Source organism: Paramisgurnus dabryanus, chromosome 9 (genome assembly GCF_030506205.2).
Source record: "Paramisgurnus dabryanus chromosome 9, PD_genome_1.1, whole genome shotgun sequence".
NCBI classification, from domain to species: Eukaryota; Metazoa; Chordata; class Actinopteri; order Cypriniformes; family Cobitidae; genus Paramisgurnus; species Paramisgurnus dabryanus.
In genome coordinates, this window is record NC_133345.1 from 6,574,497 (window position 1) to 6,581,996 (window position 7,500).

Genomic DNA, 7,500 nt, shown 5'->3' on the forward strand with positions numbered 1-7,500 from the left:
CACTTCAAAACTAATGTGGCAACGCCATGCCATGGGAGAACGCTTACAGAAAGGACGCATTCATGGGAAAAAATGACATAAATAAATATTTAATTAAATAAATATTTAATTAATTAAATGCTTACAGAACCTGGTATTCCCAGGCGATCTCCCATCCAAGTACTAACCAGTCCCGACCCTGCTTGGCTTCCGAGATCAGACGAGAGCGGGCGTGCTCAGGGTGGTGTGGCAGTAAGTGAGTGCCGACTCGATTCGAGAGACACTTCAAAACTTATGTGGCAACGCCATGACATCAGTGAACGCTTACAGAAAGAACGCATTCATGGGAAAAAATGACATAAATAATTAATTAATTAAATGCTTACAGCACCAGGTATTCCCAGGCGGTCTCCCATCCAAGTACTAACCAGGCCCGACCCTGCTTGGCTTCCGAGATCAGACGAGAGCGGGCGTGCTCAGGGTGGCGTGGCCGTAAGCGAGTGCTGACTTGATTCGAGAGACACTTCAAAACTAATGTGGCAACGCCATGCCATGGGAGAACGCTTACAGAAAGGACGCATTCATGGGAAAAAATGACATAAATAAATATTTAATTAAATAAATATTTAATTAATTAAATGCTTACAGAACCTGGTATTCCAAGGCGATCTCCCATCCAAGTACTAACCAGTCCCGACCCTGCTTGGCTTCCGAGATCAGACGAGAGCGGGCGTGCTCAGGGTGGTGTGGCAGTAAGCGAGTGCCGACTCGATTCGAGAGACACTTCAAAACTTATGTGGCAACGCCATGACATCAGTGAACGCTTACAGAAAGAACGCATTCATGGGAAAAAATGACATAAATAATTAATTAATTAAATGCTTACAGCACCAGGTATTCCCAGTCGGTCTCCCATCCAAGTACTAACCAGGCCCGACCCTGCTTGGCTTCCGAGATCAGACGAGAGCGGGCGTGCTCAGGGTGGTGTGGCCGTAAGCGAGTGCTGACTCGATTCGAGAGACACTTCAAAACTAATGTGGCAACGCCATGCCATGGGAGAACGCTTACAGAAAGGACGCATTCATGGGAAAAAATGACATAAATAATTAATTAATTAAATGCTTACAGCACCAGGTATTCCCAGGCGGTCTCCCATCCAAGTACTAACCAGGCCCGACCCTGCTTGGCTTCCGAGATCAGACGAGAGCGGGCGTGCTCAGGGTGGTGTGGCCGTAAGCGAGTGGTGACTCGCTTCGATAGACACTTCAAGACTTATGTGGCAACGCCATGACATCAGTGAACGCTTACAGAAAGATCGCATTCATGGGAAAAAATGACATAAAAAAATAATTAATTAATTAAATGCTTACAGCACCTGGTACTCCCAGGCGGTCTCCCATCCAAGTACTAACCAGGCCCGACCCTGCTTGGCTTCCGAGATCAGACGAGAGCGGGCGTGCTCAGGGTGGTGTGGCCGTAAACGAGTGCTGACTCGATTCGAGAGACACTTCAAGGCTAATGTGGCAACGCAATGACATCGGTAAATGGTTACAGAAAGGACGCATTCATGGGAAAAAATGACATAAAAAAAATAATTAATTAATTAAATGCTTACAGCACCTGGTATTCCCAGGCGGTCTCCCATCCAAGTACTAACCAGGCCCGACCCTGCTTGGCTTCCGAGATCAGACGAGAGCGGGCGTGCTCAGGGTGGTGTGGCCGTAAGCGAGTACTGACTCGATTCGAGAGACACTTCAAGGCTAATGTGGCAACGCAATGACATCGGTAAATGGTTACAGAAAGGACGCATTCATGGGAAAAATGACATAAATAATTAATTAAATAAATTCTTACAGCACCAGGTATTCCCAGGCGGTCTCCCATCCAAGTACTAACCAGGCCCGACCCTGCTTGGCTTCCGAGATCAGACGAGAGCGGGCGTGCTCAGGGTGGTGTGGCCGTAAACGAGTGCTGACTCGATTCGAGAGACACTTCAAGGCTAATGTGGCAACGCAATGACATCGGTAAATGGTTACAGAAAGGACGCATTCATGGGAAAAAATGACATTAAAAAATAATTAATTAATTAAATGCTTACAGCACCTGGTATTCCCAGGCGGTCTCCCATCCAAGTACTAACCAGGCCCGACCCTGCTTGGCTTCCGAGATCAGACGAGAGCGGGCGTGCTCAGGGTGGTGTGGCCGTAAGCGAGTGCTGACTCGATTCGAGAGACACTTCAAAACTAATGTGGCAACGCCATGCCATGGGAGAACGCTTACAGAAAGGACGCATTCATGGGAAAAAATGACATAAATAAATATTTAATTAAATAAATATTTAATTAATTAAATGCTTACAGAACCTGGTATTCCCAGGCGATCTCCCATCCAAGTACTAACCAGTCCCGACCCTGCTTGGCTTCCGAGATCAGACGAGAGCGGGCGTGCTCAGGGTGGTGTGGCAGTAAGTGAGTGCCGACTCGATTCGAGAGACACTTCAAAACTTATGTGGCAACGCCATGACATCAGTGAACGCTTACAGAAAGAACGCATTCATGGGAAAAAATGACATAAATAATTAATTAATTAAATGCTTACAGCACCAGGTATTCCCAGGCGGTCTCCCATCCAAGTACTAACCAGGCCCGACCCTGCTTGGCTTCCGAGATCAGACGAGAGCGGGCGTGCTCAGGGTGGCGTGGCCGTAAGCGAGTGCTGACTTGATTCGAGAGACACTTCAAAACTAATGTGGCAACGCCATGCCATGGGAGAACGCTTACAGAAAGGACGCATTCATGGGAAAAAATGACATAAATAAATATTTAATTAAATAAATATTTAATTAATTAAATGCTTACAGAACCTGGTATTCCAAGGCGATCTCCCATCCAAGTACTAACCAGTCCCGACCCTGCTTGGCTTCCGAGATCAGACGAGAGCGGGCGTGCTCAGGGTGGTGTGGCAGTAAGCGAGTGCCGACTCGATTCGAGAGACACTTCAAAACTTATGTGGCAACGCCATGACATCAGTGAACGCTTACAGAAAGAACGCATTCATGGGAAAAAATGACATAAATAATTAATTAATTAAATGCTTACAGCACCAGGTATTCCCAGTCGGTCTCCCATCCAAGTACTAACCAGGCCCGACCCTGCTTGGCTTCCGAGATCAGACGAGAGCGGGCGTGCTCAGGGTGGTGTGGCCGTAAGCGAGTGCTGACTCGATTCGAGAGACACTTCAAAACTAATGTGGCAACGCCATGCCATGGGAGAACGCTTACAGAAAGGACGCATTCATGGGAAAAAATGACATAAATAATTAATTAATTAAATGCTTACAGCACCAGGTATTCCCAGGCGGTCTCCCATCCAAGTACTAACCAGGCCCGACCCTGCTTGGCTTCCGAGATCAGACGAGAGCGGGCGTGCTCAGGGTGGTGTGGCCGTAAGCGAGTGGTGACTCGCTTCGATAGACACTTCAAGACTTATGTGGCAACGCCATGACATCAGTGAACGCTTACAGAAAGATCGCATTCATGGGAAAAAATGACATAAAAAAATAATTAATTAATTAAATGCTTACAGCACCTGGTACTCCCAGGCGGTCTCCCATCCAAGTACTAACCAGGCCCGACCCTGCTTGGCTTCCGAGATCAGACGAGAGCGGGCGTGCTCAGGGTGGTGTGGCCGTAAACGAGTGCTGACTCGATTCGAGAGACACTTCAAGGCTAATGTGGCAACGCAATGACATCGGTAAATGGTTACAGAAAGGATGCATTCATGGGAAAAAATGATATTAAAAAAATTATTAATGAATTAAATGCTTACAGCACCTGGTATTCCCAGGCGGTCTCCCATCCAAGTACTAACCAGGCCCGACCCTGCTTGGCTTCCGAGATCAGACGAGAGCGGGCGTGCTCAGGGTGGTGTGGCCGTAAGCGAGTGCTGACTCGATTCGAGAGACACTTCAAGGCTAATGTGGCAACGCAATGACATCGGTAAATGGTTACAGAAAGGATGCATTCATGGGAAAAAATGACATAAAAAAAATTATTAATTAATTAAATGCTTACGGCACCTGGTATTCCCAGGCGGTCTCCCATCCAAGTACTAACCAGGCCCGACCCTGCTTGGCTTCCGAGATCAGACGAGAGCGGGCGTGCTCAGGGTGGTGTGGCCGTAAGCGAGTCCAGACTCGATTCGAGAGACACTTCAAAACTAATGTGGCAACGCCATGCCATGGGAGAACGCTTACAGAAAGGACGCATTCATGGGAAAATATGACATAAATAAATATTTAATTAATTAAATGCTTACAGCACCTGGTATTCCCAGGCGGTCTCCCATCCAAGTACTAACCAGGCCCGACCCTGCTTGGCTTCCGAGATCAGACGAGAGCGGGCGTGCTCAGGGTGGTGTGGCCGTAAGCGAGTGCGGACTTGATTCGAGAGACACTTCAAAACTAATGTGGCAACGCCATGATATCAGTGAACGCTTACAGAAAGATCGCATTCATGGGAAAAAATGACATAAATAATTAATTAATTAAATGCTTACAGAACCTGGTATTCCCAGGCGGTCTCCCATCCAAGTACTAACCAGGCCCGACCCTGCTTGGCTTCCGAGATCAGACGAGAGCGGGCTTGCTCAGGGTGGTGTGGCCGTAAGCGAGTGCTGACTCGATTCGAGAGACACTTCAAAACTAATGTGGCAACGCCATGCCATGGGAGAACGCTTACAGAAAGGACGCATTCATAGGAAAAATGACATAAATAATTAATTAATTAAATGCTTACAGCACCAGATATTCCCAGGCGGTCTCCCATCCAAGTACTAACCAGGCCCGACCCTGCTTGGCTTCCGAGATCAGACGAGAGCGGGCGTGCTCAGGGTGGTGTGGCCGTAAACGAGTGCTGACTCGATTCGAGAGACACTTCAAGGCTAATGTGGCAACGCAATGACATCGGTAAATGGTTACAGAAAGGACGCATTCATGGGAAAAAATGACATTAAAAAATAATTAATTAATTAAATGCTTACAGCACCAGATATTCCCAGGCGGTCTCCCATCCAAGTACTAACCAGGCCCGACCCTGCTTGGCTTCCGAGATCAGACGAGAGCGGGCGTGCTCAGGGTGGTGTGGCCGTAAGCGAGTGCTGACTTGATTCGAGAGACACTTCAAAACTAATGTGGCAACGCCATGCCATGGGAGAACGCTTACAGAAAGGACGCATTCATGGGAAAAAATGACATAAATAAATATTTAATTAAATAAATATTTAATTAATTTAATGCTTACAGAACCTGGCATTCCCAGGCGATCTCCCATCCAAGTACTAACCAGTCCCGACCCTGCTTGGCTTCCGAGATCAGACGAGAGCGGGCGTGCTCAGGGTGGTGTGGCAGTAAGTGAGTGCCGACTCGATTCGAGAGACACTTCAAAACTTATGTGGCAACGCCATGACATCAGTGAACGCTTACAGAAAGAACACATTCATGGGAAAAATGACATAAATAATTAATTAAATGCTTACAGCACCAGGTATACCCAGGCGGTCTCCCATCCAAGTACTAACCAGGCACGACCCTGCTTGGCTTCCGAGATCAGACGAGAGCGGGCGTGCTCAGGGTGGCGTGGCCGTAAGCGAGTGCTGACTCGATTCGAGAGACACTTCAAAACTAATGTGGCAACGGCATGCCATGGGAGAACGCTTACAGAAAGGACGCATTCATGGGAAAAAATGACATAAATAAATATTTAATTAAATAAATATTTAATTAATTAAATGCTTACAGAACCTGGTATTCCCAGGCGATCTCCCATCCAAGTACTAACCAGTCCCGACCCTGCTTGGCTTCCGAGATCAGACGAGAGCGGGCGTGCTCAGGGTGGTGTGGCAGTAAGCGAGTGCCGACTCGATTCGAGAGACACTTCAAAACTTATGTGGCAACGCCATGACATCAGTGAACGCTTACAGAAAGAACGCATTCATGGGAAAAAATGACATAAATAATTAATTAATTAAATGCTTACAGCACCAGGTATTCCCAGTCGGTCTCCCATCCAAGTACTAACCAGGCCCGACCCTGCTTGGCTTCCGAGATCAGACGAGAGCGGGCGTGCTCAGGGTGGTGTGGCCGTAAGCGAGTGCAGACTCGATTCGAGAGACACTTCAAAACTAATGTGGCAACGCCATGCCATGGGAGAACGCTTACAGAAAGGACGCATTCATGGGAAAATATGACATAAATAAATATTTAATTAATTAAATGCTTACAGCACCTGGTATTCCCAGGCGGTCTCCCATCCAAGTACTAACCAGGCCCGACCCTGCTTGGCTTCCGAGATCAGACGAGAGCGGGCGTGCTCAGGGTGGTGTGGCCGTAAGCGAGTGCCGACTCGAATCGAGAGACACTTCAAGGCTAATGTGGCAACGCAATGACATCGGTAAATGGTTACAGAAAGGACGCATTCATGGGAAAAAATGACATAAAAAAATTATTAATTAATTAAATGCTTACAGCACCTGGTATTCCCAGGCGGTCTCCCATCCAAGTACTAACCAGGCCCGACCCTGCTTGGCTTCCGAGATCAGACGAGAGCGGGCGTGCTCAGGGTGGTGTGGCCGTAAGCGAGTGCAGACTCGATTCGAGAGACACTTCAAAACTAATGTGGCAACGCCATGCCAATTGGAGAACGCTTACAGAAAGGACGCATTCATGGGAAAATATGACATAAATAAATATTTAATTAATTAAATGCTTACAGCACCTGGTATTCCCAGGCGGTCTCCCATCCAAGTACTAACCAGGCCCGACCCTGCTTGGCTTCCGAGATCAGACGAGAGCGGGCGTGCTCAGGGTGGTGTGGCCGTAAGCGAGTGCTGACTCGATTCGAGAGACACTTCAAGGCTAATGTGGCAACGCAATGACATCGGTAAATGGTTACAGAAAGGATGCATTCATGGAAAAAAATGACATAAAAAAATTTATTAATTAATTAAATGCTTACAGCACCTGGTATTCCCAGGCGGTCTCCCATCCAAGTACTAACCAGGCCCAACCCTGCTTGGCTTCCGAGATCAGACGAGAGCGGGCGTGCTCAGGGTGGTGTGGCCGTAAGCGAGTGCAGACTCGATTCGAGAGACACTTCAAAACTAATGTGGCAACGCCATGCCATGGGAGAACGCTTACAGAAAGGACGCATTCATGGGAAAATATGACATAAATAAATATTTAATTAATTAAATGCTTACTGCACCTGGTATTCCCAGGCGGTCTCCCATCCAAGTACTAACCAGGCCCGACCCTGCTTGGCCTCCGAGATCAGACGAGAGCGGGCGTGCTCAGGGTGGTGTGGCCGTAAGCGAGTGCAGACTTGATTCGAGAGACACTTCAAAACTAATGTGGCAACGCCATGCCATGGGAGAACGCTTACAGAAAGGACGCATTCATGGGAAAAAATGACATAAATAATTAATTAATTAAATGCTTACAGCACCTGGTATTCCCAGGCGGTCT

The 7,500-nt window shown here is 47.6% G+C and overlaps 21 non-coding genes and 10 pseudogenes across 21 annotated transcripts; all 31 read right to left on the reverse strand.

Moving 5' to 3' along the window:
• Positions 1 to 118: 118 nt before the first annotated feature.
• Positions 119 to 237, reverse strand: LOC135726910 (5S ribosomal RNA; annotated as a pseudogene).
• Positions 238 to 358: 121 nt separating this feature from the next.
• LOC135723751 (5S ribosomal RNA) lies at positions 359 to 477 on the reverse strand. The gene has a single exon (XR_010523438.1). It is a non-coding gene; the product is annotated as a 5S ribosomal RNA (ribosomal RNA).
• Positions 478 to 618: 141 nt separating this feature from the next.
• LOC135726912 (5S ribosomal RNA) lies at positions 619 to 737 on the reverse strand (annotated as a pseudogene).
• Positions 738 to 858: 121 nt separating this feature from the next.
• LOC135723730 (5S ribosomal RNA) lies at positions 859 to 977 on the reverse strand. Its single transcript, XR_010523419.1, has one exon. It is a non-coding gene; the product is annotated as a 5S ribosomal RNA (ribosomal RNA).
• A 121-nt stretch (positions 978 to 1,098) lies between these two features.
• Positions 1,099 to 1,217, reverse strand: LOC135723385 (5S ribosomal RNA). The gene has a single exon (XR_010523092.1). It is a non-coding gene; the product is annotated as a 5S ribosomal RNA (ribosomal RNA).
• A 125-nt stretch (positions 1,218 to 1,342) lies between these two features.
• LOC135723789 (5S ribosomal RNA) lies at positions 1,343 to 1,461 on the reverse strand. The gene has a single exon (XR_010523475.1). It is a non-coding gene; the product is annotated as a 5S ribosomal RNA (ribosomal RNA).
• Positions 1,462 to 1,587: 126 nt separating this feature from the next.
• LOC135723103 (5S ribosomal RNA) lies at positions 1,588 to 1,706 on the reverse strand. The gene has a single exon (XR_010522817.1). It is a non-coding gene; the product is annotated as a 5S ribosomal RNA (ribosomal RNA).
• A 120-nt stretch (positions 1,707 to 1,826) lies between these two features.
• Positions 1,827 to 1,945, reverse strand: LOC135724966 (5S ribosomal RNA). The gene has a single exon (XR_010524621.1). It is a non-coding gene; the product is annotated as a 5S ribosomal RNA (ribosomal RNA).
• A 125-nt stretch (positions 1,946 to 2,070) lies between these two features.
• Positions 2,071 to 2,189, reverse strand: LOC135723104 (5S ribosomal RNA). The gene has a single exon (XR_010522818.1). It is a non-coding gene; the product is annotated as a 5S ribosomal RNA (ribosomal RNA).
• A 141-nt stretch (positions 2,190 to 2,330) lies between these two features.
• LOC135726911 (5S ribosomal RNA) lies at positions 2,331 to 2,449 on the reverse strand (annotated as a pseudogene).
• Positions 2,450 to 2,570: 121 nt separating this feature from the next.
• Positions 2,571 to 2,689, reverse strand: LOC135723752 (5S ribosomal RNA). The gene has a single exon (XR_010523439.1). It is a non-coding gene; the product is annotated as a 5S ribosomal RNA (ribosomal RNA).
• A 141-nt stretch (positions 2,690 to 2,830) lies between these two features.
• LOC135726913 (5S ribosomal RNA) lies at positions 2,831 to 2,949 on the reverse strand (annotated as a pseudogene).
• A 121-nt stretch (positions 2,950 to 3,070) lies between these two features.
• LOC135764020 (5S ribosomal RNA) lies at positions 3,071 to 3,189 on the reverse strand. Its single transcript, XR_012337573.1, has one exon. It is a non-coding gene; the product is annotated as a 5S ribosomal RNA (ribosomal RNA).
• A 121-nt stretch (positions 3,190 to 3,310) lies between these two features.
• LOC135762041 (5S ribosomal RNA) lies at positions 3,311 to 3,429 on the reverse strand. Its single transcript, XR_010538609.2, has one exon. It is a non-coding gene; the product is annotated as a 5S ribosomal RNA (ribosomal RNA).
• Positions 3,430 to 3,554: 125 nt separating this feature from the next.
• On the reverse strand, positions 3,555 to 3,673 carry LOC135761831 (5S ribosomal RNA). The gene has a single exon (XR_010538409.2). It is a non-coding gene; the product is annotated as a 5S ribosomal RNA (ribosomal RNA).
• A 126-nt stretch (positions 3,674 to 3,799) lies between these two features.
• Positions 3,800 to 3,918, reverse strand: LOC135761902 (5S ribosomal RNA). Its single transcript, XR_010538478.2, has one exon. It is a non-coding gene; the product is annotated as a 5S ribosomal RNA (ribosomal RNA).
• Positions 3,919 to 4,044: 126 nt separating this feature from the next.
• LOC135764097 (5S ribosomal RNA) lies at positions 4,045 to 4,163 on the reverse strand. The gene has a single exon (XR_010539657.2). It is a non-coding gene; the product is annotated as a 5S ribosomal RNA (ribosomal RNA).
• A 125-nt stretch (positions 4,164 to 4,288) lies between these two features.
• Positions 4,289 to 4,407, reverse strand: LOC135764098 (5S ribosomal RNA). The gene has a single exon (XR_010539658.1). It is a non-coding gene; the product is annotated as a 5S ribosomal RNA (ribosomal RNA).
• A 121-nt stretch (positions 4,408 to 4,528) lies between these two features.
• LOC135763383 (5S ribosomal RNA) lies at positions 4,529 to 4,647 on the reverse strand (annotated as a pseudogene).
• A 120-nt stretch (positions 4,648 to 4,767) lies between these two features.
• Positions 4,768 to 4,886, reverse strand: LOC135762157 (5S ribosomal RNA). The gene has a single exon (XR_010538722.1). It is a non-coding gene; the product is annotated as a 5S ribosomal RNA (ribosomal RNA).
• A 125-nt stretch (positions 4,887 to 5,011) lies between these two features.
• On the reverse strand, positions 5,012 to 5,130 carry LOC135761965 (5S ribosomal RNA). Its single transcript, XR_010538537.1, has one exon. It is a non-coding gene; the product is annotated as a 5S ribosomal RNA (ribosomal RNA).
• A 141-nt stretch (positions 5,131 to 5,271) lies between these two features.
• Positions 5,272 to 5,390, reverse strand: LOC135764019 (5S ribosomal RNA; annotated as a pseudogene).
• Positions 5,391 to 5,506: 116 nt separating this feature from the next.
• LOC135763345 (5S ribosomal RNA) lies at positions 5,507 to 5,625 on the reverse strand (annotated as a pseudogene).
• A 141-nt stretch (positions 5,626 to 5,766) lies between these two features.
• On the reverse strand, positions 5,767 to 5,885 carry LOC135764013 (5S ribosomal RNA; annotated as a pseudogene).
• Positions 5,886 to 6,006: 121 nt separating this feature from the next.
• LOC135761959 (5S ribosomal RNA) lies at positions 6,007 to 6,125 on the reverse strand. The gene has a single exon (XR_010538531.2). It is a non-coding gene; the product is annotated as a 5S ribosomal RNA (ribosomal RNA).
• A 125-nt stretch (positions 6,126 to 6,250) lies between these two features.
• Positions 6,251 to 6,369, reverse strand: LOC135763881 (5S ribosomal RNA). The gene has a single exon (XR_012337534.1). It is a non-coding gene; the product is annotated as a 5S ribosomal RNA (ribosomal RNA).
• Positions 6,370 to 6,494: 125 nt separating this feature from the next.
• LOC135764099 (5S ribosomal RNA) lies at positions 6,495 to 6,613 on the reverse strand. Its single transcript, XR_010539659.1, has one exon. It is a non-coding gene; the product is annotated as a 5S ribosomal RNA (ribosomal RNA).
• A 126-nt stretch (positions 6,614 to 6,739) lies between these two features.
• On the reverse strand, positions 6,740 to 6,858 carry LOC135764100 (5S ribosomal RNA). Its single transcript, XR_010539660.1, has one exon. It is a non-coding gene; the product is annotated as a 5S ribosomal RNA (ribosomal RNA).
• Positions 6,859 to 6,984: 126 nt separating this feature from the next.
• Positions 6,985 to 7,103, reverse strand: LOC135764101 (5S ribosomal RNA). The gene has a single exon (XR_010539661.2). It is a non-coding gene; the product is annotated as a 5S ribosomal RNA (ribosomal RNA).
• Positions 7,104 to 7,228: 125 nt separating this feature from the next.
• LOC135761626 (5S ribosomal RNA) lies at positions 7,229 to 7,347 on the reverse strand (annotated as a pseudogene).
• Positions 7,348 to 7,468: 121 nt separating this feature from the next.
• LOC135763317 (5S ribosomal RNA) overlaps positions 7,469 to 7,500 on the reverse strand; it is a 119-nt pseudogene continuing 87 nt past the window's right edge.